This window comes from Ischnura elegans, chromosome 8 (assembly GCF_921293095.1).
Source record: "Ischnura elegans chromosome 8, ioIscEleg1.1, whole genome shotgun sequence".
Taxonomy (NCBI): domain Eukaryota; kingdom Metazoa; phylum Arthropoda; class Insecta; order Odonata; family Coenagrionidae; genus Ischnura; species Ischnura elegans.
In genome coordinates this window covers 89014368-89029698 of record NC_060253.1, presented here as the reverse complement: position 1 = coordinate 89029698, position 15331 = coordinate 89014368, and positions in this window count along the sequence as shown.

Below are 15331 nucleotides of genomic sequence, written 5' to 3'. Positions count from 1 at the left end.
TTTCTTGCAATTTACCGCTTTATACGACGCAGTTTTGACTGCGCCTTCGTACACAGATCAGATTATGTACATACGTGCCCCGAGTAAAACGGTCTTGAGAGTGAGGCACCATATAAATACATGGACATAAAAAGCAACTTCGAAAAAAATTTCCAGCTCATATATTTATGATTAAACTGTTATTTTATTATAAAATACAAGTAGTCTATGCCATAGTGTAATCAATTAAAAATTAATACCGTTTCATTCAAATCATACGCATTCTCTCAATTAAAATCATGGTGCCTAGGACTACATCCGGCCTGGCTCCAACCGAATCCGTGAGTGGTGTATAGCGAGCAGGATTGTATTGTGTAGGATTCCGTGATATGAGGAGCTTTTTGAAGCCGAGTATTTTATTACCCGGAAGTTCATCGGCAAGCTTAAACGTAAGAATTTCGTGACATATAAATTGGTAATGTAATAAGACCTTCATTCAATTATTTTGTGCCCGATATCACCGTTGTGAACATCCATGTTCACATTACAATTACAATTGTAATGCTTGTTTTGCAAATCCCAACCTAGAGTAAAGTCACAATTGTGAACGGCTGTCATTGAAAAACCTCAATTTTTTATCACAAAAATCTTTAGGCCAAGCGTTAGTCTATAAGTTACAGACAATGAGACACAGAATACATAGCAAAGAAAAATAACAACGGCATTACTGTTTTAGTTTTAAGGTATAAAATTTTGTTTGAGATCTTATGAAATATTTTCATTTGACCCAGGTTGGATGATATCTCCTTTACATCCATTTATCTGACTCGTTATCTCCATGATTCCTATTTATGGGTTCCGTGCACTTTTCCATACTGTGCGCTTTAAAATTTCATATAACTCCTTTGGTTGGTATTTAACATTGGAAAGATTTGGTTAAAGCTGTTTTAGATAGTTACCCTGGAAATACAATCTTGGTTTTCGCTAGCTTTTGAAAAGAGATCTGTATCATAAAACACATCGACGATGTTAGAGTAGGAAATTTGAAGAGGCTCTGTCATTTTCACGCGATGAATATTTTATGTATAATTTCCTGGAAATTTTTAATTTATTATTTTGATAATGAAGAAAAATGTCATGATGTTGTTATTTATCGTACCATTTTTCAAAATTTATTTATTATCAGTTTAAAAATTCTTTAATAAATTTGCATCCCCACTTCCGATGCAGGCGGTCCGGATTCGATTTTCAGTCATAGCTAATATTATTGCCGGCCCCGGTGGCGGCGAAGTCGAGTTACCGCTAAATAACTTGTTCTGGTCTTCTCATCATAGGAATGAATTTCTCACGAGAGTGTGATCAAAAGCAAACAATGTAAGGTCGATGCGCTACTCTCAGAAGTAGCTGATTTCTCGGGAAGAGTAGGTGACGTCATCAACTTACCCGCGAGTAGGTTAAGGCCGCCGATTTTTTCGTACTGGCACCTAGAGATGTATATAAAAATAGGCTTATACGAGTCTCTTTATTTTTAAAACTGTCTGAATCAAAAATTTAAATAAATGGTAAACCTGCCGGTTAACCATTGGTTAAATAATGGCTTGCCGGCCTCGGTGGCGGCGGGGTAACGTTCTCGCATGCCAAGCAAGAAGTCGCGAGTTCGAGTCTCGCCTGGGTAGATTTCCCCTGTCCAGGGCTTCGTTGCTCGTGTACGTTTAATTGTTAAATTTGTTGAATAACCCGATATAAAATGGCCAATATGAGCTGTATTCGGTGGTTTGAGAATAAAATAAAAATAAAATAAACATTCAATGCTTTGTCTAGAGAAGTGACTTCTATGACCTCCTATCCCATCTCAAAACTCCGATAAAATCTTCGACCCTACCTCTCAGCCCCAGGAAGGGTATGAGAAGAATAGGGTGGTTGGAACCCCTCGGAAAAAGGGTCTCACCCCACTTTCGATTCGGATTCGAGGATGAAATATTCAAGTCAGGAAATCCAGCCGAGGTTTCGCAGAGAGGCAAAATAAAAGGGGAGATGAAGAATTAACATGTTGCTTGTTCTCGAGTCTTTCTCGAGAAGACATTTGAGACGAGGCAGGGAAAGAGACGGAAAAATGACTCCAAGTCCCCTTTCAAAGTTACCCTAAATACTCCCGTGCTTGCTCACGTTTTTCAGTCCAGAAACCTCATTTTTTAATTACGGAGCTCATTTTCGTTTTGATTGACGTTGATTGCGGCCTTCATTTCATTAGTTGAGCAGTCTTCGTGGCTCTTTTCGTCATTCTCTTCCCCTCGCATAATTAACTTTTACCTCCGCTTGATCCTTCAAAATCACCCAGAATGTAAATAACATCATTTGCGGTTGATGGGTCAATTTGATAATTACAAGACGCACAATTTTTTTGAAAATCCTGGAGAAATTTGCTTCTGAGACATTTGTGCGGACGGCAGTAAAAATCTGAAGGTGGGTCTTAAGGCCATTTTACACGGGGCACGGAAATGCGCAGGTTAGAGCTGCATTAATTTCTAAAATGGCGTGGAATTGCGCAAATGCATGAACGAAATTAGAACAGGGGCTATTTTGCCGTCTCGCATCCACGCATTCTCGCAGGTGTTCTAGCAATTCACCGCTTTACACGACGCAATTTTGATTGCGCCTTCGCACGTACGTCAGATTGCGCAATTCCGTGTACCGTGTTAAACGGCCTTTAGAGACATTTTTGCGGACAGCAGTCAAAATCTGAAGGTGGGTCTTACGCAGCCCTCGTACACGGAAAAAAATATTTGTTAAAAACTATCAAACTGGAATGATAGAAAGGAAGTAGGTGTCTTTCTACTCATATACTTAAGCTTGTATGCAAATAATGAAGCACTTGATTAATTTTACCAAACGTTCTTGGTCGAACATTCGACTTTTATCGAAGATTTCGACATTTCATAATTTGGTCAATTGTAGGAAAGAGTTTGGTAAAAATAAATGCAGAAATTCGATACGCTTCAGAGTTTGGTAACTTTCATAGAAGTGATGATTTATTTTACGAAAGTTTTTGCTTGTTTGGTAACAATTATCGAACTATATTGTTTGAATTTACTAACCGTTTATCGTAATCTGTCGAAAGGACTGTCGTTCCTGTTTTGTTTATACCAATACACAATTACAGTTGAGGGATTCCTAAACAGAACTTACTAAAAAGATAGGTTGGTAGAAATGATTTTATTTTCATTAAGTGTAATGGCGAGAACGCTTTAATCTTGTTTACGTTCAGTTTTCTGTATATTTTTGTTTTAATGTGCAATGTTATCCGTAAGCTGGTGCATTAAAGAAACTGAATACTAGAACACGTAGGATACGTGCAATGCTGGGTTTTTCATATTCAATTATTTGCATGTATGTATGTAGACAAAGATCACGTTTCATTAAGTGACTAAGTTAAGTAGCAGTTAACATTTTCAGAATCACAACTTTAATCAGAATATGATACTTGTAACTAAGTTTTTTTTTTCAGTGCATCAATACTGCTATCAGCTTATCTTTTAGCACTTGCATAATTTTTTTAAAGTATCCTTTGTCTCCTTCATTAGATATCTCATTCGTGGCCTTCCTGTGTCGTTCTTCCATAACGCGAATGTCCTTCTCTCCCAATAATGTATCTCACAGAAGCTATTGCTGCATGATGTCTTTCTATTCATTGGCTCAGTTATGAACCATTTTACTTCTGCTGCAGAGCATACTAAATGCCTTCAGCCAGTGACAAAAAAATCAACTTTTTTGTTAATTTCAGTAGGATTTTGTGTTTAAAGAGGGTCCAAAAGTTACAGTATCTCACAATAGGGTGGTTTCCTATTACATTTTTAATGCCTAAATTGAAAGATTATTACTCATGGAGTACGTATTTCACGCTTTTAGATTTTTAAATGACGATACCTATTTTTCGCGATTAAATGAAAAGTGAAAATTTTCAAGCGCGCGAAAACGCGACGGCTAAGTGTGAATGCTGGGAAAACCCTGTGTGACGTCATTATAGCTTCCGCTGCCGCAAAGTGAAGAGACCTTGGGGCGAGAATGTGTGTGCCGCTGCGATGCTGGCTGCTAGCAGGTAGCGCTTGGCTTAGATAAGTATTATTAATACCTTATAAAACGAAGGAAACTGTCCGACCATAGGCAGTTTTAATAGGTGATTATTAAGAGATATGTCCCTGAGCTCTGTACCTCATGCATGCATTGGTAACATCAGACGATGTAAAACTCCTATCCACTTGTATAGAAACTAGGTCCCTGTGACGTCATCTACATCTACATAATACCCCGCAAGCCGCCTAAAAGGCGTGTGGCAGGGGGTGTTAGGACACCAGCCGTTTACAGCTATTAAAAAAAAAGAAGTTCTATAACGAGGTTGGGACAAGTGGAGTGGAATCGCATGGCCGCCAATCTGGCCTTTTTATATGAGGATAAAATTGATCATTGCCATTCGCCTAAACTGGGATTTCTAAAACCAAATAACTTGTATATTATGAATACACTAATGGTGGTTAACGAATCGCAATCAATGCGTTTCGTTTTCTTTGATGAAGGAAACTACCCTATTAAAACTCTTAAGAATGTTCAATGGTCTTGCGGAAGCAACAGAATCCTACTGATGACTGCTACCTACTTCGGCTTTTGTTAAGGTAAAATGATTTCAACGAAAAAACAGTGCAATCTTGAGTATCCGAACAACATTCACTCTGTGATTCGTCATATTTCATGTGGCCCGGATACGCTTGTGCCACAGCCTCCACAGATCTTAAGCACGAATCACACGATCATTTTTTTCGTCATTTCCGAGTGATCACTCGCAAATGATCGTCGCCGGCAATTGTTTTTCGCGATCACTGCAATGATGAGATTTCCAATCACTTTTTTCATCACTCGTCTGGTCGCTTTTTCTGTCTCTGAAACCGTCACTGAAACACCATATCAGCCAATCAGAACGCACGCCCGTGTGGAGCGATTGCAGCGCAACGCTTGACGATCGTGGGAACGACAAAGGTAAAAATAAACACGTTATATATTTTCGTGATGCGGGTCCTATGGCAACGAGCTGTGATATCGGAAATGATACGAAAAGCGACGGCGGGAGGGACCGTGTGATTCAGAAAAATGATCGTGTGATGCAGGCTATAGATACGGACGACAATGATGACATAGATTCTGTACAGAGACGGATGATAGCTAGGTACTTAGTTTGATGTAGTACCTGTAGTTTTACTCAATCAGTACTCACAATTAGTAGTTTTCTCACGTTCACTCAGCTAGGTACACATTATTTATCCCGTGATCTGGGACTGGCAAAGGATGAAGAAGAGTTACTAAGATCGATATTGAGGGAAAGACGTTTAAATTTATCAGAAAAGACACTTGATATTCGCAAAATAATTTCATCTAATAACTTTTTACCGTACTACACTGATCTTAAATGTTTGATGGGTCGGATCAACATTATGTACGTACCGGAGGATGCTCCTCAATTCGTTAAACCATAAAAAATGAATATTAGCTTTTTTATCTTTCCCGATTTTTTTTGCTGTAATTATGGGGCTTGAAAAATCTATTACCTTCATGCGTAGAATCGAGAATTTTTATTTCCCTGTGTGTCAATCAACCGAATATATGGAAAATATTCCTACAATTTTTCATTATGTTTAGCAATGAAAAAGTATGATTTTAAGTTTATCCGAAATTCAAGAAAGCTGAAATAACACTTTCCCATAATATAGTGACGTGAGAAGTAAACATAAGGTATTTAATGTACGCATAATCATGTGTGGAATATTATAAGGAAAAAAAACGGAAGAATCGTCGATCCATAGAGAAAATTGCGGCAAATAACACACAGCTATTTTGTGTATTTATCAGATGCCACAGTGTTTCACTCAGGTAAAAATGCCTTATTAAATAGAGGAAATTTAGAAACTGATTTGCCACTATGTATGATAATTAATAATTCATCTAAATTTATAAACTGATTTTCCATAATTTATGACAATTACGATATTTAAAAAAAAATTGTCCTGTATTTATTTAAGAAAGTTTAGCTACTTGAATCAGCCCTTTTTCATGCCATACCATAGCCGTGAAAAGTAAATATAAAGCTTTTATTATGCATAATTTGTATGCATACATTATATTATCAGTAATGTTTTGAATTGCAAGGAAAAATAAATAATTATATAAGTTGTGAAAACGGAGGAAAATAAATACGGCTGTTTTAGTTATTTTTCCGCCTTAGAAGCTATCGCAAACTCTTACGCGTGAGTTAAAATATCTCCTGGAATACTACAGAGAAGGGGAAGAGGTGGAGGTGGTGGGGGAGATGCAGGGTGGTAGGGGTGGGGAGGGAACGCTCTTAGCCTCCCCCCCTCCCCTACCTCCCCCTCGCACTCCCAGCCATCCTCATTTCCGGTTCCCAAGAGCTAGTGTCGCTCTTCTTCCGGTTCAAACCCCATCCTACCCTACTCCCAACTTCTCCTCCCTCCTGCCTCTACTCAACCTCCACGGAGTCGCTCTAAACCTCCGAGGGAGGTTGCAGGGAGGTCGCAGGGAGGTTGCTGGGACGTTGCCGAGGGAATGGGATGAGATATCACTCCGCCCCTCCCCCACCAAGCCCAGCACTCCAAAGCCAACCGACTCATGGCGTACACTTCACATCTCCACCTCTCTCTTCACTATCTATCATCCATCTACACCTCTCTCTCTCTCTCTCTTGAAAAAATGTAAATAAAAACACTTCCCTCCACACTCCCTTCGTTCTGTACGCGGGAAAAAATGCCTTATTCGCTATTCCAGAGAAAACCAAGCCTCGGGAATTGCGAAAAAAAATGAGTAAGCGTGGGTAGGGGGGAGGGGGATAACAAATAAAAATGAAGGTTTCATGAATTTCTACGTCGCTCGAAAGTTTTTTTTGGCTTGTCTCTTTCCACTGTGTGCCTCCCCTTGGCTTTTCTCCTGTTTCTCCCCGTGAAACACTCCGGCTACGTTGCGTTTCCTTCTTTCCATTCCTCCCCAACGGTTTGCCACTAGGGTTGCCGATGTGATGGTGGCAGCGATGTCGCTGACCCAACGTTCAATCAACAAAATCCACTCAAAACTCATTCTTAACTGTGCGGTATTCCTTTATAAGATTTCTTGAGATAATGCAAGGATCTGATAGATCAATTAGACAGATGCGGAGTGTACTCGCAATTGCAATAATCGCGTGTAATTGCAATGGTATGTACGTGGGGCAAACAGTAAGAAGCGTCGATGTTAGATTGGAAGAACATTTAAGTGCTCACAGAAACCACAAAGTTAATAAAACTAATGTTACTAAACACTTAGAATGCAACTGCCATGGGAGTGATTTTAAAGTGAATATTTTAAAATTATGCAACGACTGCCGCGAATAAGATTCAAGAGAGCAGTTAGAAATTTTAAAAATTATTGAAAACCAGGACAACACCCTGATAAACGAATATCTTTACGCATCCCTTTTCCCATTCTGGCGTCCGTTTCAAAATTCATCTCTTCCTCCGTTAGGTAACTAGGTTACAATAATAAGATAAATAAATAATAATTTACGCTTGATAATGATGATTACTCATCGTAACCTTGGTCGCTTTATTAAAAAAGTAATGGTTTAAGTAAAAGTTAACTCACCAAGGAACATTTCATTCAACAAATTGCTGCGCTGGGCTGTAACTAACTTAACTTATCAACACGAAGTAGTACACGGGTCAATTAATAGTAGCTCAACGCAAAAAGTATCATTTTCAACCCCACAATCTCCGATTACTCTCAAATTTTTCATATATAGGAACACTTAACTCTAAAATTAAAAAATATGAATAATATGTGGAGTTTTGCAGAAAATGACAAGAAAGTGACGGAGCACCTAAGCTGAGAAATTTTATGAAATTTGAGCCTGTTTAACAAAATATAAACGTCCATAACTCTAGTAATACCATTTAAGTATAGCTTAACTTTTTCTAAGGGAATAAATAGACATACAATTTTTTATGCGTTGGTACTTGTTTAAGTTAGTTTTTTAAGGTAATTAAACTGGCTTTATTTGAGTTATATTTCAGTAATCATTCCCTAAGTACTCAAATAGAAGCCCGGTTTCAAGCATTGGCTTTATTTTTCTATTGAAACTTAATAGGTATTTTATTTTTAAAAATAGTGTGCACATTACAGCAGTAGTCAACGCTTTTCGTATTCATTTTATAGTGATTATGAAAGCTATTTTAGATGTAATGATTATTTATTTGAACAATTCTGGCGATAATTATCACAGTATCTTCACCTCGATGAAAGATTTTGCAACGGAACAACAAAATTCGCCTCGTTACATTCTTTTGTTTGCCAGAGAGATGCGGGAGTAGGCTTGAGTTTCCTCGGCGGATTTTTCCCTCTTGACCCTTTTCGCCTGTTGTTTAACAGCAGATTGGCCAGGCTCTTCGCATACACGTCTGTCCTATTTGATATACTACTACACTATAGCTATTCCAAGCGCAGCCAAAGTTACGTAACTCAAAGTAAACATATGAGTGCTCAATATATCTGCCCAGTAACCAATAGCTGAGGCCAGTTTGGAAACACCCATCTTTAGTATTATCATGGGGAGCAAAAAAGTTAGCAAATGAAATACTTATAAAAAGACAGCTTTATGATGCAATTTCTTCATCATCTTCGTGGGCAGTATACTAAATTAAAATGAAGTTCCTAAAGGAAATAAACTCGTGATAACAAAGGCTACCGTCCTATGCAGCCATTTCGGCGTATCACGTTATCTTGGAGTCATCCGTTTCAGCCTTGGTCGTATGAGCTAAAGCCTTTTTATATTAAATCTTGCATGCAAAATTACGAATGGGAGAGGCTAAAATTTTCTATTAATTTAAAATTGATGACATTGCTGCGGAGTTTTACAATTTTATCGCCTTCTGAATAAGTAATAAAAAGAGCCTCTCATTGTAGCTCGCACCGCTTATGTGAACTGGTGACGACCCATACTTGGCCTACTGAAGATAAAGAATAGATATAAAAATTCTCAACTCTTCCTCCCAAAAGAAACACCTTATGGGTGACCACCATAGGTGGAAAGCTCCTCGAAGATAATGAAAAAATATCATCATCTTTCAGACGAAATGGAAAAAGCTTATGAAACCTAATACGGAAGGTAACACAATCATTTATAGTAGCAAACAGACCCAAGTTAATTTTATAGAAACGCTGTTTTCAGCATTTATATAAAATAAGATATTTATAGAGATATTTAATTTAATTATTAAGATATTTAATTTACTGCCCACTAGAATTAAAAAAATAAAACCTCAAATGTAAAGCTAAGACTTGCTGAAGACTGGCTTTTCTCTCAAGAAATAGTTGAAAATTTATTTTGATGTTATTTATCTAAAACACTAATGCATCGTTTACTGCATTATTATATTTTTGTTGACATACATTTAGTTATTTGATGGTGACTCAATTCTGGTCCTATGACCTTGGATACCACCTAAGGCTCCTTCTCTTGTTTTTTTGTATAAAGATGTAAAAACAAAATGTAGGAGTAATAAATTATTATTATTTACTTTTTGTATGTTATGTGAGGACATAGGTGCGAATCTGGAGCCCCACTGAAAACTGTTTCATCATCATCTCTTGTCCACAATCCTGTGATTGGTTTGAAAAGCTCACCACTCAATTCTTCTGTCAGCTTATTTTTTCACAATTACGTATTTCTTCTCCTTCATGTACTTCTTTACCTGTTCCATTTATTCATTCGAGATTTCTCTTTTTCGTTTATACCATCTACTTGTGCCTCGACGATTGTCTTCATCAAACCATCATGTTTCAAGATATGGCCTATAAGGTTGTTCCGTCTTCTTTTCAAGGTTTCGTGAGACTTTTCTCCTATTCTTCGTAGAACTTCTTTATTACTTAGTCAGTCGATCTATTTGATCCTCGTACTATAGCTATTATTCATTCTTCTGTAGCATCACATTGCGAAAACCTCTACCCTTGATTTCTCCGCGCCCATCATTGTTCGTACCTCACTTACGTGTAGAAGCATACTCCATGTATACGCTCTGATATTTTTTTTCTTTCCTCTATTTTTAAATTGGCTGCTGTAAGTAGTTCTTTCTTTGGGTGGAATGCCTGGTGGCTCTCTCTTATCCTGGGATATTCTACTGAATTCAATCTATTTCTAAATGTGCAAGTACCAAGAATTACAATTAAAGAACTGAAACACAATTATTGGTTGTTACTTATTTATTCGGGCATTTTTAAGGCCAAAGGACAATAAATATTGCTTATTTGATTCTTAAATCTTATAAGAAATAAGGTGGTGCCTACCTTACGTAGCATTCATCTTTTTTTTTAAGTAGCAGACTAAAAACATCAACATTTTAGCTCTTATAATTTCATCGGTTTGTTGGCCTAATGGTCGGTCATTCTGAAGCAGGGTTTGGTGAAGGTGTCGATTCACTATCCCCTTACAGCTAATCCTTTTAAAATGATATATTTTGGTCCTGTTACATCCTACACGATTTGTTATGCTTAGCTCATTCGAGTCCTGCCTTTGTATTTCTTTCCGTTCTCATATCCTTCAACGGTTCTCTTTATGACACCTGCGTTAATTATGCTAACGAGGATAACACAGATAATAAGTTCTCGCAAAAATATTGAGAAAATGGAATTTGAAAAGAAAATATTTTTTTTACCCATCCAGTCTCGAGTATGGGTCCTGTGGCATCTCGCCTTACACGGCAATGTGTTGCGTACTAGTTGATATTTAGTTTTAATCTACAATGTACCTCCATTTGGCTCATTGGTCCTCCGCCTCGTTCGCGCTTGTCCTTCTCCAGGTCGTCTCTCATTTGATTTCTCCAACTCAGGCCAGGGAAGGATTTCGGTCATTGCTTTGGGGGGGTTGTTCATTATATTCCTCGGAGCCTCAGAGGAATGCAATAGGTACCTATCGGCTTTAATGCGTGTAATGGATGGAAATAATGTGAGTGAATAGCCGAGGGGTACAATTGATTTTTTTCTAAACAGGGTTATTGACAGACATTTGCTAAAGAAAACAAACGAGGTCAGCTAGATATTTGGGAGTGCATTTGATTTTCCACTCGATGTCAGTACAGAACAGAGACTCTTCCGTATCCCATGGCCACCAGGTATATGTAAATTTTTAAATCAATTTCTGTGCCTATCTCTGTTTAGAAAAAATCACTCATACCCCTTGGCTTCTCACCCCCTCATATTACATATGCCTAGAAAATTAGCTTTTAGATATTCATCAATTACTTTTAAACATTGATCGCTAAACTGGTGAATGAAAAGATTTCATTGGGGAGCCAATTTAAATATGTTCATCTTTTTACCTTTTATAGAAATTAGTGCAGTGCTGGGGGAATATGTGTTTTAATATATCGCATATTGCTGGAAAATTTAACGATGCTGAGTATGGCGTCCAATAATTTCTTCAATGGTTGACCCTAAATGAAAATTTGAACTCTGAAATTATCCGGATTGCGATCCCAGCAGGGATGACAATTGAAACGAAACGAAAATGTTCCGTTTCAACCCGGAGGGAAACAAAAGTACGAGGCCTAGGTTTAATTTCGTTCCCGCACGAAATTAAAATCACCAAGGAGTTTAGTTTCAACCCGGGACGAAATTTTACACCCAGGATCCAAAATAAACTAATCGAAACACAGCTGCTCATTGTTGAGTTTCGATCCTAGAAGTTTGTGGGGGTCCTAGAAGAAGTGGAGGAGGATAAGAGGGAATAGTTTCGACCCATTACGTTCGACATTAGTGTAGAGAGGTTAAAACATTGAGCTTCAAAATCGAACGGCCGGTTTGCGTTCACCGCTCTCCTGTTAGTGGTAAAAATATGAGTGTCCCATGTATCTAATGGCGGTAGGCCGAACTTCTATTTCATTCAGCCATACTTTGTACTCGGTGTGTGGGTCGAAACTAAACTGCTCGAAGGTGAAGCTCGTGGTTCCAACGGTGCGAAACGTTATCTGCATTTCGTTTCGTCCCCGAGTTTTAGTTTATTTTCGACTTGAAGTAGTTTTGACTCCGATTTCGTTTCGATCCCGAGTTTAGCTCCACGGGTTTAAATCCATTTCGTTTCGTTTCTACATCCCGGGAACGACACTATTGAAATTTTACTGGTTTTGACTCTCGTTTAGTTTCGATTTGCCATCCCTGGATCCCAGGTGTTAATTTTCCGATGGGTGTTAGTGGGGTCTTGATTTTTTTCTGTGCATTCCTTCCGCTGAAACTCAACTTTGTTATTTAACTCTTGGTTTCCTTGCCATGTCGCATCGCATGAGGTCACCTTCGACCCTAGTCTGTGCAAAGGTAATTTCTATCGGTAAAATATTAAAGCGAGCAATTTGCAGCGTCAGCGCTTGAGGCCACAGTTGAAATGTCTACTCAAAGAACGTGTGATGGGGACGATGAGTTTGATTAGCTGGCTGTGACAAAAATAAATCTAATGGAGGGACAGCGACTCCTTGGTGTCCTTTTTACTTAATCCAAGAATATTTATATTGACCAGTGAGCTTCTCTACCTGAAGTCATAGATCACCTCTTTCCCCTTCCCTCGCTTTTCCTGACAAATTCCGTCTCCGAGTACGTATAAACACGAGGTTTTTTTTGCCATCCGCACCAAGGTAGAAATGTGAAAATCCGAGATTGAAGGGTCCGATTGGCTGACTGAGATGATTGCGTTCGTTTTTTACTTATTAATATTTTAGTTTTTAAATACATTACACTAAGTTCCCTTGAAGAAGGATGCTTGGCATGGTTTAAATAAAATCTCTAAACATTTGTGTCTTGACCGATTTCTGTAATAATACGTGCGTTAAGTCTCAAGCGGCTCCCTACCTAATTTGTGTAAAATAGTGTATTGCTCTAAGTTAACACAGTTTTTAACGATGGTAAACCTGGACTAACTACTTACGCCATTTGTATCTCAAAGAGAACAGAACAGAAACCTACAGGTTTCGTAGAATTTATATTCTATTTTAATTGACTGAGGGATAATCCCTCTCTTCGGAAATATTCGCTCTTCCTTTCTCTCCCGAGTCGGCTGTTAAGTTCCTCTCCACAGGCACACATTCCTAACCAGCCAAACCACCCACCGTTAATGCCATACACACCGCCTTCCCCACTCTCTCGGTACAACCCCTTCGCCCCCGCCTGCCGCAACAACCCTCTAGACTCACCACCCCCGTTCCTCACCCCATTACAGAAGATTCGAAGCGCCAACCCCGTCCATTAGCGGAGTTGGCAGTTGTTTGCGGGGTGGCGGCGTGATGCTCAATTGTCTAACCGACGAACACCATACAATCCACTCTCTCCCCCCCCCCCCCACTCCACCATCGCTACATCTTTGCCTCGATACCATCCCCCATCTGTCCACACCCCGCGGGGGGTGTTGCAGGGTTTGATAGCTTTCAGGTAAACTTTACCGTAACTACTGCGGTCTATCCAAGGGGTTATTAATCATAGATGGAGACTACTCAACCTGATGCAAGATACTAAATATGCCTCCTCCCAAAATATCTTAGTTTTTTCAATAACTCTCGCTATGAATAGTCAATTTATTCTACGACGTGTATTATGATTTTACTATACAATATTTTGATCGGCTGTTTGTTTGAAGGTGAGTAGAAACTTATGGCAGAGTTTGATTTTGCAATGTAGAAGCAATACTATATTTTGGTTCAGTGGGTATTAAACTTCAATGACTTTGTATTTCAATCATATGTTGTGATGCAAAACATTTCTATAACTTTCAGCGAGGAGGTTGTTCATCCAGAATTCACTATCCTGAGCTATAAAAAGATATCGAACCATTCGATGTTAGGTCTTTCAAATGACTCGCTGTCCACGTTAAAATAAACCAATTATCATGCTTACTCCTTTCCCCTAAATTTTAAATCTCGAAAGCATTGAAAGTCAATAAAAAGTCTTGTGAAATTTTTTTGTAATTATATTCAGAATAAATGATTATGACCATCATTAGCCAGCGCATGAATAGATATATTTTCTATCCGATGAATTTTAGGCGTCAGATGCTAGGAAATCAACACTAAAGTTAATAAAGTTTTTATTTGGAAGTGAATATTTTATGCAGGTAAGATAATATACTTTTCGAGTACAAAGTATTTGGAAATGCTGATGAGCACGTACAGTGGTTGATCGGCATAGGCAAATTGCAGTGACACTTAATTTCACCTGTTTTTATGAATGGGTAGAATTATTTTGGTCCTTATTTCGCTGCTATTGAGTAGTGTACCTCTGATGTGTTTTTATAGAACTTCCTACCCGTTTTCCCATTGTTTAGTTCGTTAGTTAAATAGTAGTTATTGAGTAGTGTACCTCTGATGTGTTTTATAATGCTTCCCACTCGTTTTCCCATTGTTAAGTTATTTATTTTATTTTATCATGGATTGATATTTTTTTCTACCACTTTGTTGATAACATAGCAACATGCTAACTGTAGAATTCATGGCCAGCAAATAGCCATTTACATGTACAACCTCTTATTTAGAAATTTTATTTTTATTATTTTCTCAAGGATATTTTCAATTTCTAAAGCACAAAAAATAATATATTCTTTTGAGGCAGAGAAAAAATGGAAATGCATAAAAAAACTTGAAATATATATTCACCCTTTGAGGCCTATACCTTGTCATAAGGTTGGCGACTCGATGAGGAAAAAATGATTTGGCGTTTCGTTCCCGGAGCGGCAGTCTAATAGCACTTGGTTTTTGTAGCATATATTACACCAAGAAAATTCATCATTAATTTGAACACATTTTCGTAATCTAATCTAGTCTGATATATGGGTGCAAGGTTCGAATGCTTGGTGGAGTCTTCGAACATCCCCAAGCGAAAGTCCTCAAAACATAAGATAGGTCACAGGGGACCCAGAATGTGCTAAGTTCACACGCCCGTGGCTTAGTTCTGGATGAGCTCTGCCCTCACCTATCCAAACAAATTTTCGGATTGAATCACCGAGTGTGTGGGTTACTCTTCCACATTCTATCAATTTCTGCGGTAAATATTTCGTAAATGAGACTGCAACCTTAAGAGCACGAATCAATTCCGCTCCATCAGTCGTTTTACGTGCGTATCCTTAATTATAAACAGGCTATCATCTTATACTTTATTTGGTCTAAGTATTCATTCTCACATTTATCTTGAAGTATACTGAAATTGAAAATAGTGCAACCAAATTTTCTTTGATAAAAAATTATATGTATATTTGAGATAGCTAGCGGCAAATATATGTAAAGATCTAACCTAT